At 37.8% G+C, this 18,226-nt stretch overlaps 1 long non-coding RNA gene and 1 pseudogene across 1 annotated transcript; one reads left to right on the forward strand and one right to left on the reverse strand.

The window, feature by feature from the left end:
* The first annotated feature begins 11,695 nt into the window (after window positions 1–11,695).
* LOC104223880 (short chain aldehyde dehydrogenase 1-like) lies at window positions 11,696–12,690 on the forward strand (annotated as a pseudogene).
* Window positions 12,691–14,263: 1,573 nt separating this feature from the next.
* On the reverse strand, window positions 14,264–16,766 carry LOC104223881 (uncharacterized). Its single transcript, XR_710232.2, has 2 exons — window positions 16,527–16,766; window positions 14,264–16,436 (listed from the first exon to the last, which is right to left on the reverse strand). It is a non-coding gene; the product is annotated as an uncharacterized lncRNA (long non-coding RNA).
* Window positions 16,767–18,226: the final 1,460 nt, after the last annotated feature.

The following is an 18,226-nucleotide window of genomic DNA, read 5'->3' on the forward strand; positions in this document are numbered from 1 at the left end:
TGTGGTTGGATTTTGATACTTTTCGTATGAATGAACTCGGGGAGTGATAAGGAGTCCACTGATGTGATTTTTGTCGGAATCCGAGATGTGGTCCCGGGGGTCGGGTTTGGCCAATTTCGGGATTTATGTTGTAAACTGATTGTTTTCGCATGGGCACTTAGCCCTTAGCATATTTTCATGGTTTTGCACTGATTTTAGTTAGATTTGGAGCATCCGGAGGCCGATTCGAGAGGCAAGGGCATTGCGAGCTAGAGATTTGGACCGGGTAGAGGTGAGTAATGATTGTAAATATTATCCTGAGGGTATGAAACCCCGGATTGCACATCGTTGTGCTATATTGAGGTAACGCACACACTAGATGATGAGCATGGGGTCGTGCACTATTGGGGATTGTGACTTAGTCCGTCCCGAATGACTATTTTACCGCGTATTTGCCTGAAAACTATTTGTTATCATCATGTTTTGGGTTGAATGCCATATTTGGGCCTCGTGCCAATTATTTGAACACTTAGGGGATTTTTAATGATATTTCATCACTATTTTTACTTTATACTTGAACTCAGTCATCCGACATTCTACTGTTTTCATAACTCAACCATGTTTACTCTACTTTAACACTTAAATGATATTCAAGGTTGAGCATCATGTTTTACTGTTGCCCGAGCGGCTTTGAGATTCTGACTGAGTAAGGCTGAGGGCCTATGTTGTGAGGAAACACCTAATGATGATTATGAGGCCGAGGGCCTGAGATTTGTAGGCCACGAGGTGGCTTGTTGATATGAGGCCGAGATCCTATGTGATGATGCCACGAGATGGCCTTATATTGCGCTTGGACCGTAAGGGGCCCCTCCAGGAGTCTGCACACCCCCAGAGAGCGCGGGTACCCATTGTGATGTGAGATATAGCCCGAGGGGCTTCTATTGTTTCTGAGATATTGTCCGAGGGGCGGATTTGTTGATACTATGCCCGAGGGGCGATCCTTTATGTGTTTACTTTTCCTAATTGCCTGTCATTTACTTGCTTAAATTGTTAAAAAGGCATTTTATGAAGTTTAAACTGAACTAAAGTGACTTTGCATATTTTTACTATTTCATTACTTTTACTGGCTTTTACTGTTTCCTTATAGCCTGTGTTGTGCCTTATGTGATTTCCTATTTCTCAATCTTTATTTATGATTATTAATCAATGAGTTGGAGTACTCACTTTAATCCCTACACCTCGTGTGCAGATTCAGGTACTGCTGATCCTGCTTGAGAGGGTTGAGAGCTCCCATTAGATTTCGGAGTTCACGAGGTAGCTGCTCGGTGTCCGCAGCCCCGTGCTTCTCCCTCTTTATCTCATTTCTTTCTCTTTCAGTTATTCTGTAATAGCTTTCTACACATTTCAGACTTGTAATGCTCATGACTGGTGACACCCCGATATCGGGCTGTGTGGGTTCTGTTTTTCGCAAATTGTATTGTCCATTACTTATCTTTGAATTTATCATGTTTAAGACTTAATGCTTATTATTTTAATTTCTTAAAAATTTAAATGCGAATGTGTCTGCTGGCCTTGTCTTCACGAGAGGATTTATAAAAATGTAAAACTACTCCTAATTAATTAAAAAAAACTATTAAAGATAAACCTAAAATGAAACTAGTTTTTTTGGCATTTTTTCAAGATTAAAAATGACTACAAAACATTAATGAAACTATTTTAGTAATTTTCATTTTCTTGTAATAAAATAAACCTAAAATAAAACTAGTTTTTTTGGTATTTTTTCAAAATTAAAAATGACTGCAAAACATTAATGAACCTATTTTTTGTAATTTTTATTTTCTTGTAATAAAATAAAGTAAAAAAGTCAAAATTAGTTGAAATAGCGATATTAGGCCTAAATTAATTTTTTTTTTACGCTAAAATGAGTGAAATTTCGAAGACGGTCAAAAATCACATGTCTACACCAGCTATCCCTCATGCTGGAGGAGGAGCCTAGACTCCTGCTACTCGCACTCCAGAGCAGATGGCTCTCCAGTTTCAGACTCCAGCAACTCAACCAGTTGGGGTAGTTCAGTTGGGTGTTGTGGCACAGACCGGTGAGGGGCCAGCTATGTCTGCTGATGCCTTGTGGAGGTTGGATAGGTTCACCAATCTTTTTACTACCACTTTTGGTGGTACATATTCTGAGGATCCCCAGGATTATTTGGACAACTGTCATGAGGTTCTACGGAATATGGGAATAGTGGATACCAATGGGGTTGACTTTGCTACTTTTTGTCTGTCTGGATCCGCCAAGACTTGGTGGAGGGATTATTGTTTGGCTAGACCAGCTGGGTCACCGGCTTTGACTTGGGATCAGTTCTCTCAGCTATTTCTAGAAAAGTTTTTTTCGATCACTCAGAGGGAGAACTATCGTATGAAGTTTGAGCGTCTCCAACAGGGTTCTATGACTGTCACTGAGTATGAGACTAGATTTATTAACTTGGCCCGTCATGCTCTTCTTATACTTTACACTGAGAGAGAGAGAGAGAGTGAGGAGGTTCATTGAGAAACTCGTTCAGCCTATTCGATTGCAGATGGCTAAGGAGATGGGGAGCGAGATTTCTTTTCAGGATGCGGGCAACGTGGCCTGGAGAGTTGAAATGGTTCTATCATAGGGGAGTAGTTAGGGGTCTGACAAGAGGCCTCGTCATTCGGGCAAGTTCAGTGGTGCCTCGACTGGAGGCAGGGATTCTTTTGGTATGGCCACCCATTTAGGCTGTTTCATTTAGCACTACAGGTTTTTCATGGTGCTTCAGGTGGTCGTGGTTCCCATATGCAGTATTTTGATCAACTGCCCTACAGTGCATCACCATCTCTTATCAGCGCACCTCCGCTCCAGAGCTTTCAAGGTCACCAGTCCCAGCAGCCGAGGGCTTGTAATACTTGTGGCAACACAAGGCATATTGATAGATTTTTCCCTCGAGCACCGAGCAACTTTTAGCATCAGGGTTCCCGTGCCATGGTTCAGGCACCGAGTGTTCCACCGCCCGCTCAGCCAGCTAGAAGTGGAGGTAGAGGTGCTAGAGGTGGAGGTATAGGTATTAGAGGTGGAGGTCAGGCGGTAGGAGGATGTGCCAGAGATGTAGTTCAGAGTAGTGGGGCCCAGCCCCGATGTTATGCTCTTCCAGCCAGGCCTGAGGCTGAGGCCTCCGATGCAGTTATCACATGTACTGTTCTGGTTTGTAGTAGAGATGCTTCTGTTCTATTTGATCCAGGATCTGCATACTCCTATGTGTCATCTTATTTTGCACCATATTTGGCCATGCCTAGTGATTCCTTGAGTGCTCCTGTATATGTGTCTACACTATTGGGTGATTCTATTATGGTATATCGTGTCCATCGTTCATGTATAGTTGTGATTAGGGGTCTTGAGACCTGAGTAGGTCTGTTACTTTTGGATATGGTTGATTTTGATGTCCTATTAGTGATGGACTGGTTATCACCTTACCACGCTATCTTGGACTGTCATGCCAAGACTGTAACCTTAGCCTTGCCGGGTCTACCCTGTTTGGAGTGGAGAGGGACTCCTGGTCATTCTACCAGTAGGGTTATCTCATATATGTTAATTCAACCGTTGTTGATCACATGTTAATTCGTAAATGTTAAAAGGTTAAGGAAAAAGGGTAATAAAATTTGTAATACTCGGCTTGCCTAGCTTTCATGAGTAGACGTCATCACGCCTCCCGAGGGTGGAAAATACGGGTCGTGACAAAAATAGAGGAGACCTCAGTGGTAAAGCTCACAGAGCATTGCAGCGTGATATTGCAAAATAAACTCCCACAAAAGTGTGGAGATCCAAAGAGCTTTACTATACCTTGCTCTTTAGGAACTATTAATTTTTATAAATCCTTATGAGATTCTGCTGCTTCAATTAATTTAATGCCTCTATCTATCTACAGGAAACTGGAGAAGGAGATTGGAGAGATAAGGTATGCACCCATCTCTTTATAGATGGTAGACCAAACGACTATAACACCCGAGGGGATAGTGGAAGATGTGTTAGTTCGGGTGGATAACTTCATATTTCTTGTGGATTTTATAGTGGTGAATATAGAGGGAAAAAAAAAGAGGTCCCCCTCATCCTAGGAAGACCATTCTTAGCGACGGGTAGAGCTATATTAGATATACATGAGATAAAATTCATGCTTAGAGTGGGTGAGGAGACTATGACTTTTAAGATGGATGCATCAAAGGGGCACAAAAAGGATAAACCATCTACAAGTATTGAGTGAAAAGTAAAGGGCTCGAAAGAGAAGGCTGCGGTGAGTGAGTGAGATAAGCATGGGGTGTACCCAAATAAGGTAGATAAGAAGGTGTCTACATTGATGTGTGCATTAGTTCGGCCTCGAGGAATGGAGCCCGACTTTGACTCAGACCCCGACTAGAAGTTCAGGGAAGTTTCCTTTACCCTATGCTTCTTAATTGTGTGCCATAGGGACATGCCACAACTTAAAGTGTGGGGTTAGGGATATTTGTATGTATGTATGTATATTAGTTTTCTTTTTGTTATTTGTCAGAGTTGGAGATAGAACTAGTAAATAAAATTGAAGTTTTCAATTTTTCCCGGCGATGGATATCATCGGCAGGTTTCTTGTGGGATTAAAGTTTAAGGAAAAATAACAAAAAGATTTTATTTTGTTTTGTTTTATATTTTTTTCCTTCTTTTGTTAGGTAATCTAATGATTCCCCCTTGGTTTTTCTTTGTGCCGCAATTCTTTTTCAAGGGTTTTTACTGGAACCTGGTGTAGTTAGTTCTCTTTTTTTTCTTAGGAGTAGAAAATATTGTGTCGTTGGGATAGTGAAAGCAATTTCTCATGACTTTATTATACCTTCAGAATAGTAAGTGCTTTAGTTGTGACGCTTTGGGTCAGTTTTTGACTCTTATATAAGTACCTTAAATTGTATGATCTTAACTTTGCTTAACTCCTTTGACTAGAATGTCTTGATGAGTCCGGTCCTAAGTGTGTTATGTTCCAGGTATGTGTGAGGTTTTGTGTTATTTTGTGCATGTGGTTTGATATCTAGAACTTGCCCCATATGTTTGCAAAGCAAAATAGCAATTTTATTCAGTCCTGGAAGTGATATAGGCATTTCCGTGGTGAGCCAATTATATGCTTTTACCCACCTAATTGTTTTGTATCTTAGTTAACTCCTTTGAGCTTGTAATCTTGTTTCTTTGACAACCACATTACAAGCCTTAACCATTTGTTTGGATTGACCATCTATTTGAACCTTTTACCTCTCGTGACCACTTGAATTTGTTATCAACTTTGTAAAAGTATAGTGTGGGGTGTTGGTTTGGATTTTGAGAGGAACTATTTAAATAGGAAAAAAGGTGCATTATTTTGAAAAAGTAAGATCCACTTGAATTGAAAAAGAAACGAAAAAAAAGTAGTTGTATTATTGTGAAAAATATTCCTTGATAATGGTAACTATTGATGTATTTGTGCTTAAAGAAAATGGGAGTTGACGTATATTGATGTGAAAGTGGAGTTATGATTTGACTTAAGTGTGGGTTTTGAATTGTTAATTGTATTTATTAAAGTGCTTAGGGAGGTGTAGTCATTATATATATTTGATTCACAAAGGAAAGGTAATGTCGTTGACCTCTATATTAGAGTAAGTTAGTGGGTTGTGAAAATGCGTGATGCTTTTGAGTCAAATCTTGAGTCAAGGATGTTACATTAGAGTGCTTAGTCTTTCTATATATTCTTGGTATGATGAGTTAAGAGAGTTGTTTAAAAAGGTCGACTCTATATGAAGTGCAGTTTGATTGCTCGAGGACGAGCAATGGTTTAAGTTTAGGGTATTGATGGTAGGCTAGAATCCCATGTTTTAGTCCTAGTTTACACTCTAATTACTGCATTTTACTTGTGCTTGATCTTAAAAGATGGTGATTTGCACTTATTACGTGTTTTATGCTTTGTAGGAGTTGATTCCGAGTTAAGAAGATGTTCTAGAGCTAAATCGAATAATTTGGAGATTTTAAGTCTGAGTAAAAGCCCAATGAATTAAATCGGGATCGCGTCTGGGGCTCATGGACTGGCATTGCATAAGAAAGTTGGAAGAAAGCGCAAGGGCTATGACATTTGTACTAATGCTTCGCTACATGAATTTGTTGTATTGATGATTGTTTGTGGATTATAACTCTAGTTTTCTGTATTTAATTATTTTAGAAGATTTATTTGTTGCATCTATATTCACTAGTTCATGTAATCGAGAGAGGCATAACTTGTGATATCTTTGCATTATATTGTTGGTTGGGTTCATAGATTTTTCTAAGTAATCGAAAGAGGCTAGTTGAATCATTCATTAAACCAAGTTAGGAAAATAATTGAAAGAGGTTTTCCTAAGGACCAATCCACTACGCATTCTTGCATATCTTCACAGTACTTAATTTTATTCATCTCGTGAGGTTGAGACTTAATCAAGAGAGGAGTTTTTGCTGAACATTTGAACTAATAATTGAGTGAATTCGAGAGGCTCACTTGAACATTAGAAGTAAATTATCTAGAGTTAGATCCTGAACAATTATCTTGCACATATCCTGTCAAAACCCTATCTTTTCGCACTGATAACCTTATTTGCTAATTCCTTGTCTCGATAGTCAATAGTCAATAGCTTTAGATTCTTAGATTATGCTCTCTAATCAAAGATAGCGTAATATAAGCTTATTAATCATATAATCTCAATTGTTGATCATATAAATCTCAATTGTTGATCCTCCTAGATAGCAATCAAGCTAGAAACTACGATAATATTGTTTAAATCCAATTCCTGTGGATGTGATATTATATTATACTATATTTGATTAGAGAGCATAATTTAAGTGTGTTTTTTGTGCTTGTCAAATTTTGGCGATGTTGCCGAAGATTGGCAATCAATAGAGTTCAAAATAGTTTTTGGCACTAATTCAAGAATTTTTTTTATTATTTTATTTATTTTATTCTTCACGGGTTTCCTCTTCCATGTGCAGGCAATGGATTGACTTCTCTTGTGTATGATTGAGCATCTTCAAAGGAATTGATATCATACAATCCAGAAGTGGAAAAGTGTCTGCGGCAGTTGAGGAAAGAGAAAGAACTCACCAAAAAGTTCTTGGGGAAACCTTCAACCCACGAACATATGGCTAAAGACGGTGAGGAAAAAATAGATTTAGCTGCAAGAGAGGAAGCACAACAGAGAGAGGAAGATGCACAGATAGCAAGTGAGGCAGCACGTAGAGGTGTTGAGGAGACCGTCAACGAGGATGGGGGTCAAAGATTCAATATATGTTGACCCTTGATTGAAGAATAGTTCGAGAATGCAGTGCCTAGGCCTGGTAGATCTTTGGGTTATTATGAAAGACCAATTTAATATCAGGGACTATCCAGTGTCATACCTCCACCAGCAGCAGCAAACCATTTCAAGATGAAGTGATGCTTGCTTCAAACTATTCATAACACATGTGTCTTCGGAGGGAAGGTGAATGAGGACCATAATACTGACTTGATGGATTTCGAGGAAATCATGAACACCTACCAATACAATGGAGTGTCAAAAGATGTAGTATACTTAAGAGCATTCCCTTTTTCACTGAAGGATGATATGAAGCACTAGCTTCGTAGCTTACCAACTGGGTCAATCAGAACATGGGAAGATATAAATAGAAATTTACTTGACAAATACTTATCAGCTACAAAAACAGTGAAATTCAGAAGGGAGATTCACAACATCTGCCTGACTGACACTGAAATAGTTTTCAAGGCTTGGGAAAGATTCAAGGAGATAGTAAGGAAGTGTCAGCATAATGGGATTGAATTGTAAATGCAACTCAATGATTTTTGGGATGGACTGACACCTCCCTCATGATGAACTCGGAACACTGCAGTTGGAGGTCCCTTAATGAAGAAGACTCCTGAGGAGATTATGGCAATTCTTGATGAGCTATCTGAAGATGCCAACCAGTGGCCGACTGAGAGTAATGATAGAAAAAGATCACTCGGGGTTCATCAAGTAGATTACAATACAGTGGTGCAACCCCAACAAGACGCTATAGACAAAAAGATAAGAAAGCTGACCGTAGCGAGGGTCCAGAGCCAACCAACAACAATTTGTAATTTATGTGGAACGGGTCATCCAACACATGATTGGCAGGCCATAGTTGCATATGAAGTGGTAAATGATGTGGGAATCTTTGATAGAGGAAAATACCAGAGCGGCAAAAATTTCAATCCTATAGGATAGAGGCACCAAGGTTTTTCTTGGAATTCACTAAGTAGTAGCATGAACCCATGGCAACAAAATAACTCTAGACCCCAGGGACAAAGGGCCACAGGCTTTCAAAACCAGCAGAGGTAGCAGTATCAGCCTCCACAATCTAATCAGTCTAGCATGGAAGATCTAATGAAGGCCTTCATTATCAAGACAGATGAGAGGCTTGACGCCCATGGTGCAGCTATCAAAGAACTAGGCACATCTTTTTAGAACCTGGAAAGACAAGTTGGGCAACTAGCTACTCTAATGTCTGAGAAGGTTCCAGGAATGCTCCCTGGTGATACTGAAAGAAATCCAAAAGAGATAATAAATGCAGTGTCTTTGAGAAGTGGGAACAAGTTGGAGGATGCCATAGCAAAGCAAAAGGATGAGCTGATTGAGAATCAGGTGGAGATTGTGGGCCAGCAGAAAAATAACATTATTCTAGAAGGAGAAGTTATGGTAGAAGAGGATTTGAAGAAGAAGGGGAATATTAGATCTCAGAAAAAGAACCAAAATGATAATTCAAATACTAATGAGACTGAAAAAAGCAAATACATGCCAGCTCTACCTTTCCCCCAAAAGCTAAGTAGAGAAGAGCTAGACAATCAGTTTGAGAGATTTCTGGATGTTCTGTGTAAACTTACCATTCACAGAAATGCTCTCACATATGCCTGCTTATGCTAATTTCTTGAATGATATCCGTAAGAAGAAGAGAAAAATAGAGAGACCTCGTAAAGCTCACAGAGCATTGCAACATGATATTGCAAAATAAACTCCCACAAAAGTGTGGAGATCTAGGGAGTTTTACTATACCTTGCTCTTCAGGAACTATTAATTTTTATAAATCCTTATGTGATTCTGGTGCTTCAATTAATTTAATGACTCTATCTATCCACAGGAAACTGGAGAAGGAGATTGAAGAGATAAGGTCTGCACCCATATCTTTGCAGCTAGCAGACCAAATGACTATAACACCCGAGGGGATAGTGGAAGATGTGTTAGTTCGGGTGGATAACTTCGTATTTCCTGTGGATTTTATAGTGATAAATATGGAGGAAAACAAGGAGGTCCCCCTCATCCTAGGAAGACCATTCTTAGCAACAGGTAGAGCTATATTAGATATACACGAAAGAAAACTCATGCTTAGAGTAGGTGAGGATACCGTGACTTTTAAGATGGATGTAGCAAAGGGGGCACAAAAGGACAAACCAACTGCAAGTGTTGAGTGAAAAGTAAAGGGCTCGAAAGAGAAGGTTGCGGTGAGCGAGAAAGATATGTGTGTGGTGTATCTAAATAAGGTTTCTAAGAAGGTATTTGCATGGATGTGTGCATTAGTTCGGGCTCGAGGAATGGAGCCCGACTTTGACTCAGACCCCAACTAGATGTTCAGGGATGTTTTCTTTACCTTATGCTTTTTAATTGTGTGCCATAGGGACATGCCACAACTTAAAGTGTGGGATGAGGGATATTTGTATGTATGTATGCATATTAGTTTTCTTTTCGCTAGTTGTAGGAGTTGGATATAGAACTAGTAAATAAAATTGAAGTTTTCGATTTTTTCCGAAGATGGATATCATCGACAGGTTTTTTGAGGGATTAAAGTCGAAGGAAAAAGAAATAAAATATTTTCTTTTGTTTTTTTTTAATATTTTTTTCCTTCTTTTGTTAGTTAATCTAATGATTTCCCCTTGGTTTTTCTTTGTGCCGCAATTCTTTTTCAAGGGTTTTTACTTGAACCGGGTGTAGTTAGTTCTATTTTTTCCTTAGGAGTAGAAAATATTGTGTCATTGGGATAGATGAAAGCAATATATCATGACTTTATTATGCTTGAGAATAGTAAGTGCTTTAGTTGTGACGCTTAGGGTCAATTTTTAACTCTTGTATAAGTACCTTAAATTGTATGATCTTAACTTTGCTTAACTACTTTGACTAGAGTGTCTTGATGAGTCTGGTCCTAAATGTGTTATGTTCCAGGTGTATGTGAGGTTTTGTGTTTTTATGTGCATGTCGGTTGATGTCTAGAACTTGCCCTGTGTGTTTGCAAAGTGAAATAGTAATTTTATTCAGTCCTGGAAGTAATATAGGCATTTCCTTGTTGAGCCAATTATATGCTTTTACCCACCTAATTGTTATGTATCTTAGTTAACTCCTTTGAGCCTATAATCTTGTTTCTTTGGTAACCACATTACAAGCCTTACCCATTTGTTTGGATTGACCATCTATTTTAACCTTTTACCTCTCGTGAGCACTTGAATTTGTTATGAAATTTGTAAAAGTAAAGTGTGGGCTGTTAGTTTGGCTTTTGAGTGGAACTATAGAAATAGGAGAAAGGTACATTATTATGAAAAGGTAAGAGCCACTTGAATTGAAAAAGAAAAGAAAAATAAAGTAGTCATATTATTGTGAAAAATATTCCTTGATAGTGGTAACTCTTGAGGTATTTGTGCTTAAAGAAGTTGATAGTTGACGTATATTGATATGAAAGTGAATTTACGATTTGACAAAAGTGTGGGGTTTTGAATGGTTAATTGCATGTATTAAATTGCTTAGGGAGGTGTGTGTGTGTGTGTGTATTCCCGCATCCTACATTACAACCAAATAAAGACAAATAAAGTCCTAAATTGATCCTTGACTGAATGAGCTCAATTAGTAGAGTATTACACTATGGGCGAGCCTATGGTGCGTCTCTTGTGACATATGAATGTTATTTCTTAGAGTGAGCAAATTCTTTCTATCTGAGTTCCTAATTGTTCTTACATTTTATCATGTGTGGAAATACTCTCTATTGTTGTGTGAGGGCACTTGATTCACGAAAGGAAAGGTAATGTTGTTGACCTCTATGTTAGTGTAAGTGAGCTGGTTGTGAAAATGCGTGGTGCTTTTGAGTCAAATCTTGAGGCAAGGATGTTATGTTAGAGTGGTTAGTCTTTCTAAATATTCTTGGTATGATGAGTTAAGAGAGTCGTTTAAAAAGGTCGTCTCAATGCGAAGTGCAGTTTGACTGCTCGAGGACAAGAATGGTTTAAATGTGGGGTGTTGATGGAGGCTAGAATCCCGTTTTTTAGGACTAGTTTACACTCTAATTACTGTATTTTACTTGTGTTTGATCTTAAAAGATGGTAATTTGCACTTATTACGTGTTTTATGCTTAGTAGGAGTTGATTCCGAGTTAAGAAGATGTTCTGGAGCTAAATCGAATAATTTGGAGCTTTGAAGTCTGAGTAAAAGCTCAATAATTAAATCGGGATCGCGTATGGTGCTCATGGACCGGCACTGCATAAGAAAGTCTGAAGAAAGCGCAAGGGCTACTACATTTGTACTAATGTTTCACACAATGCGTAACACAGTGCGACGCATCAGTGCAAATGTGCGTCAAAAATTTGAGAAGTTCAGAGAATTGTAGTTTTGGGGTTTGACAGAAAAAATATACTAATGAATGGCCAGCTATTCTCTTCCATCACCAATAGCCAAAAGGTTCTCGTTTAATTTAGTTTTGTAGTAATCATCTTTCTTCTTCTTCTCCTTAGAAATAAAATGGTAGTAAACTATCTTACTCGTATTTGACAGGCTAGAAGGTAAAGTAGCACTAATAACTGGTGGAGCTAGCGGCATAGGAGCAGCCACAGCTAGGCTATTTGTTCAACATGGTGCAAAGGTTACAATTGCAGACATTCAGGACAAGCTCGGAACTTCCTTAGCACAAGAAATTGGCACAGAACACGCAGCCTTTGTCCACTGCAATGTTGCTGTTGAATCAGACGTTCAAAATGTTGTAGATGCAACAATTGCCAAATTTGGTAAGCTCGACATAATGTTCAGTAATGCTGGTATAGGAGGTAAGCCAATTTCTAGCATCTTAGAAGTCGATTACGACATAATTAAGACCGTGTTCGATGTAAACATTGTTGGCGCCTTCTTTTGCGCTAAACATGCTGCTAGAGTGATGATTCCGGCTAAAAAAGGTTCCATTATATTCACTGCAAGTGCTGCGACTGTGGTCTCTGGTCTAGTCCCGCACGCATATTCTGCATCAAAAGGTGCAGTTTTGGGACATTCCAAGAACATTGGAGTCGAATTAGGGAAGTATGGAATAAAAGTTAATTGTGTTTCTCCTCATTACATTAGCACACAACTTGTATTGAATGCGCTTGGAATAGCTGACAGACAAATGGCGGACAAATGGTTGCAGGAGGAGGAAATTTGAAAGGAGCTTTACTAGATGAAGAGGAGGTGGCAAAAGCAGTGCTATATTTGGCAAGTGATGATTCCAAATATGTGAGTGGAATGAATCTCGTTCTTGATGGTGGTTTTAGCACCACAAATGTGGCTTTAACAGCGGCCTACAACAAATTGTTCCCATCCGAAAGTACCCATCAGACTACCGACGGAGCTAGTAGTGTTGATTTTTTCAAAATGAGTGGGAATGAATAAAGAGAGACCAACTTCAAATGATTGATATCAGATCCCTTGACTGAAATCTTTCCATTGTGCAAATTATGTTAAGTAAGGAATAAGAAGGCCAATGATATCAATTGAAGTAGTAGTAGTTTTTATTTCGGACTAAGTTTGAAGTTTGATGCATACTTTTCCTATTTTTAATTTGTTTTTACTTTTCAATTAGAGAATTCCTATCTTAAAACGAGAGAGAGAGAGTCCTGAAATGGAGCTACATCAGGAATTGAATAATGGAGGTTGGGAGTGTGAAATGAGAGAAAAGATAATAGAAAACTCTCATTGACTTGGTGATGAACCATGTACACAACTATTAGAGAAGTTGTATTCTATGTATTGCATAACCAACACTACTTATGCGAGAGATTTTTTATTTTATTTCATGAGAAGTAGATTCATGGACCTACTTGATTTAAAACATAAAACCAAAAAGGTAATCTCAAGTCCAAAATTCATCCTAATTAAGTTAATTAAATGACCAAAAAAAGCAAGAGTGCCAAGCTAGGCATCGCCGCACCAGCAAAAAAACAGTAAGCAAATGGTCTATAGATGATTTTAAAAGCCAAGCAATAAGTGAGTTCTGGACATTAAAAAAAGGAGCACACCCTCTACAATTTCTTTTCAAGTGGTAGTTGTAAGTTTAAGTGTTTAACCACCACCAGGCTATCTACGGCATATATCAAAATGCAATTTGCACCATTCACTGGTAATACTTAAAATTATAAGAATGTACAAACGTTAGATGATCTTCCAGACCGATGGGCCAAGTATATATCCCTCCACAGTCAGCAGAAAGGATCTTTTCGTGATTTTGGCATCACCCATCTCACCCGAAACAATCTGCAGAAATAGTCACAACTAGCAGCCATTGAACATTGTAACCGTAGAGTGAAACATGCATCATGTATAAAGCAAAGCTACTTTGTATTGGCCCTTTTGTCTTCGAAATCATTTTCCAGTGAAGCTTCACTCTTACATATCACATTTCGAAGTAGAGGTTCTGAGAGTGCCCTGACTTGCCCAATTTCATTTTGAGATGAGCCGTGTTTTCTACCTGTTGAAGCAGTTAGTCATGAAAATACCACAGGCCGTTCATTCCTAATTCCTTCAGGCTTAAGCTAACATGGTTGCTTTATCTTGGCCACGAAACTAAGACTTCTAACTAGAAATCTATTACTTTAAGGAAAGAAATAAGGTTGCCATCACTTATATCTTTCCCTTTTTACTGTATTTTTATAATATACACAACTGAATAAAGATGAGAGTTCTCATCTCACATCAAAGCAGTAGATAACTTTGCAGATGGAAACAAAATTGCTAACATGCAGCCCAGAAACATAATGTTAAATATACCAGAGGGATGAGGGACCTGAAGAGATCACTATATTGCTTTTGCTAGAATTCTACAATATGTTATACTCAAGCAGTAGGCACAGGTTGTCCTCAAAGGGAAATGATACAAGAGCATTCCTAAATTGAACAATCCACCAATACAAGGCGTGGAAATCCTTTTTCCTGCTGACATGGCCATCCAATCCAGAATCTCCTAGTATTTTTATTTTTTTTTAACTGATAACATTTGTATATATTAATAAAATCAGTACATTGGTTATACTGAAAACCATATTTACAGGTAAGTACAAATAAGAAAACTGGTATGTTAGCAAGACCCTAGAATATCTAAGATTGACACAATATCTTCTGTGTAAATCTGTTTACACCAAAAACAAAAGAGTGGAACACAACTAAGCTTGATCTTCTGCACTGAGTTGCTTCTGTCCTACAAAAATCTAGAATTCCTCTCTTTCCAGACTGTCCACCAGATACATGCTGGGACAGTCCTCCATCTATCTCTGTTTGTTATTTTAGCTCCAGCTTCATCCCAACTGAAAAGAACTTCAATAATTGTATAGGCAAGCATTGTCCATGAAATACCCCTGAGACTAAGAAAGATTTTCCATAGTTGGTCCGTTATCTTGTAATGTAAAAATAGATGGCTAATTGTCTCAGCATCTTGAGCACAATGAGATCCCTCTCTTTATGAGATTATCTTGGGTTAAAACAGCCTCCTTTGCTAGTAGCCAAGTGAAACAAGCTACCTTGTAGGGAATCTTGATTCTCCAAGTATTGATAATATAGTCTTGGTTTCCATGTAAGCAATAACCATCACAAGAATAGTTGGTTATCTTTTAGAGCATTGATGCATATTATGACCACAACAGATCATTTCAAAATGAAAAATACCACAACTTGGTATGATGGATAAGCAAAAATAATCCTGGAATAAAAATTTAGTACCGACTCATTCTTTGTTTGGTTACTAATCTCAGTATAAATAATCCCAACATAACTAATCCCAGCATAACATGTATTCAAACCAAACAACAAGGATATTGGCAAATACGGTAATAAATATCTCTTCTCAAGGAATATGGTGCCTCTGAGTTTAATTTTTATAAAGACAGGCATTGGGAACTGTAGCACAAGAAATTGGAGATAATTGCAAAAAACGATATGAAACCCACCATTTTCGGTTGTTTTAGTAGTTGAGTCACTTGCAAAAACACAAAAAAGAAATAAATCAAGTATAAGGTGGGAAGAGTTTTTAGTTGAAAAACAAGGTGGGAGAAATTTTAAATTATGTACTATAAGTGATATGAAAAGACAGGCTCAAACTAAGCTATAGGCATTGAAAAATAGCTTGAGGTCATACTTTGTTTATTTTGCAACACATGATAAGTAAGAACATTAAAATCTCACAATTGATATGGTTGTGGATGGCTGAAGGAATTATGAGAAACAAAAGTGTCTTCTTCGACATGCGAAAGATTGCAACATGGCTCCTTGTATTTTTTTCTCTTGGATGATGGTTTCTATAGGTACACCAAGTAGCTTCTAACACTTTCCTTGTTATTTTGCACTTCAACTCCTTGTTCACATGAGTCCTTCAACAACCACAACCATACAAAAGGAAGATTGTTCCAAAATAATTATTGGTCGAATACCTAATACCTTAATTTAAATGTGAGAGCACACAATTTTTGCATCAAAGACAACGGCATGTTGTGACTTTTCTTTGATACTCTAATGTTTTGTCCATGATCAAGAAGCTAACCACAATAACAATAAAAATAACAAGATGCAGCGTGAAAAAGTGTAAGCTTGATACATCGTAGTTAATCCGAACAATGCATGGATCTTATACTTCAACTACGCTGCAAATATTATACAAACATCTGAAACCTTGCTTTCTTATTCTACAACACTTGAGGACAAGAAAATTCTAGTCCCAAAATTAACATGGTTATGGATCGCAGAAGGTTTTATTTGAAACATAAAGCGTTCATTAAATATCAAACTGCTGTTGCCCTTATTTGATAATTGATTCCATCAAAAGAGCATGTATACTCGCCTCCCGTGTTTCACACAAAAACCTCTGCAACCCACAACCATGTAAAATGCTGAAAAATAAAGAAAGCAAGTTCCTGAAAAATGTATTACATATATTTTAAAAAAACACTCCAACTTTTACAAAAAGGATCAAAATATTCGATATATCAACGCAATTTGGAGTTCAACAAATCTTAAGAAATGATAAAAAAGTTTGTGGCTAGCACAACCAGATTTGGCTTAAATTTGCACAGAAAAATTTATATATGATAACACGAGAACATTTTAGCAGCCTTAACAGACAATCAAACACTCAACATAGCAAGTTAGCAACCCTGCATAATGAAAACAATAAAATAACTCAACAAGTAAACGGTAAGAAAAAACAAAATAATCATAAGGATAACAACGGGGCATTCACATACCAGTATTACTATGCTAATAGCAGTAAAGGGGTGCGGCGGCCAAGTGAAAACTAGGGTTCTCCGGGCTTGACATGGGAGAAGAGTGGAGCTTTAATATAGTGCAGAAAAAGCCCTTGCACTTTTGAAGAGTTCGTAAATTTACCTCTCAAAACAATTTATTTGTCAATTAACCCTTCTTCTTTATTAACTTGTGCCATCTTGCCAAAATATTTTCTTTATCACTTGATCATTTAAAGAAACCTTTGCTTTCTAAAATAGAAAGTAAACAAAAAATGAAAAATAGTAGTTTTGCTGGTTTATGAGGTACTATGTCACGTCTCCTAAGATTACAATTATGTAAATATACGGATATATAGATTTGTCACCATCCAACTTTTAATTAGTTCATTAACAATGATTCAGAAGTGATTTTCGATAAATATTGATTATAGATTGTTAGAACTAAATTAAGAACTAATTTTTTGCGAATCATGATTGTAGATTCGTAGACCTAAATACATTCGAAGATATCAAGAACAAATGTAAATATTCATGTAGTACATGCTTAGAGGCGAATGTGCAGTAAATAATACAGATTCAGCAAAATCTAGTAAAATTTGCTCAAACTTGTTATATATATTGAGAAGTATATTAAATACTACTGGAGGGGTAGCCCAGGGGTCGCCCCGACCCAACCTGAGCATATATATATATATATATATATATATATTAAAATGAGAGGAAAAAGCTTCCACATTAAGCCAAGTGGCTGTTAGACTTTAAGTCATTGGGCTTTAAAGTAGAAGAAGTGTAAATTGGAAATTGAGGGAAATAAAATGGAGGGAAAATGAAAATTTGAAGAAGTGAACTTTTGTCTTGCACTTTGTCCCTCATTGGTGAGGGACAATCACATTTGTGTGCTTATATATAGATTCACTTCTTAAAGCTCTTAAAAGGAGTTGAAGAGAATGAACCCTCGCGCCGTCGTCGTCGCTCGCTCGGCTTCGGCTTCGGCTTCGGCTTCGGCTTCGGCTTTGTCAAATCGATCGATAAGATTATTTTTTGGACAAAAATTTATTTAATTATTTAATAATTAATTAAATGCTAAATCGCTGCTGAAACTACGCCAGAACCCTGCTGAAAGTTCAGAGGGCCTTGCTGGCCGCGGTTCTGCCGCGACCGCGGTAGAATCGCGGCAGTCAGATTTAGAGAGACTCTCTAGCCGCGGTTCTGCCGCGATCGCGGTAGATCCGCGGCATGCCGTGTATTTTCTGAAAAGGCACCTTTCCAGACACCTCTTCTGATAGTTGCCTATAAATTCTGAGGCAAGGCTGCATATTCTAAACACGAAAAACACTCCAGAACTTCTTTCTTTCTGAATATACTGCATCCTAATTCGCAGTCTCTCTTTCTCAAATTCGTAAGTGTGATTTTGCTCCGTTCTTTGAGTTCGTTGGTATCCTGCAGTTTGTATTGCCACTGTTGCAGGAAGGTTTATTCCGTTTTATCCTGGGAGGATTTAATCCATTACCTTGGCAACGTGTGAGGGGGTTAAAATTCCTTAAGGACGCACAAGAAAAATTGTGGACTCGGAATATTTCTGATTCTTTACTATTTTATACATTTCTTTATTCTTCTAACAATTTTCTGATTTTTTGTTTTAACACAGTTACGCTCACAAGCTTAAGGAATTTTAATTACTAACGTTTCTGTGTTGATTA

Source organism: Nicotiana sylvestris, chromosome 10 (assembly GCF_000393655.2).
Source record: "Nicotiana sylvestris chromosome 10, ASM39365v2, whole genome shotgun sequence".
In the NCBI taxonomy this organism is placed as follows: Eukaryota; Viridiplantae; Streptophyta; class Magnoliopsida; order Solanales; family Solanaceae; genus Nicotiana; species Nicotiana sylvestris.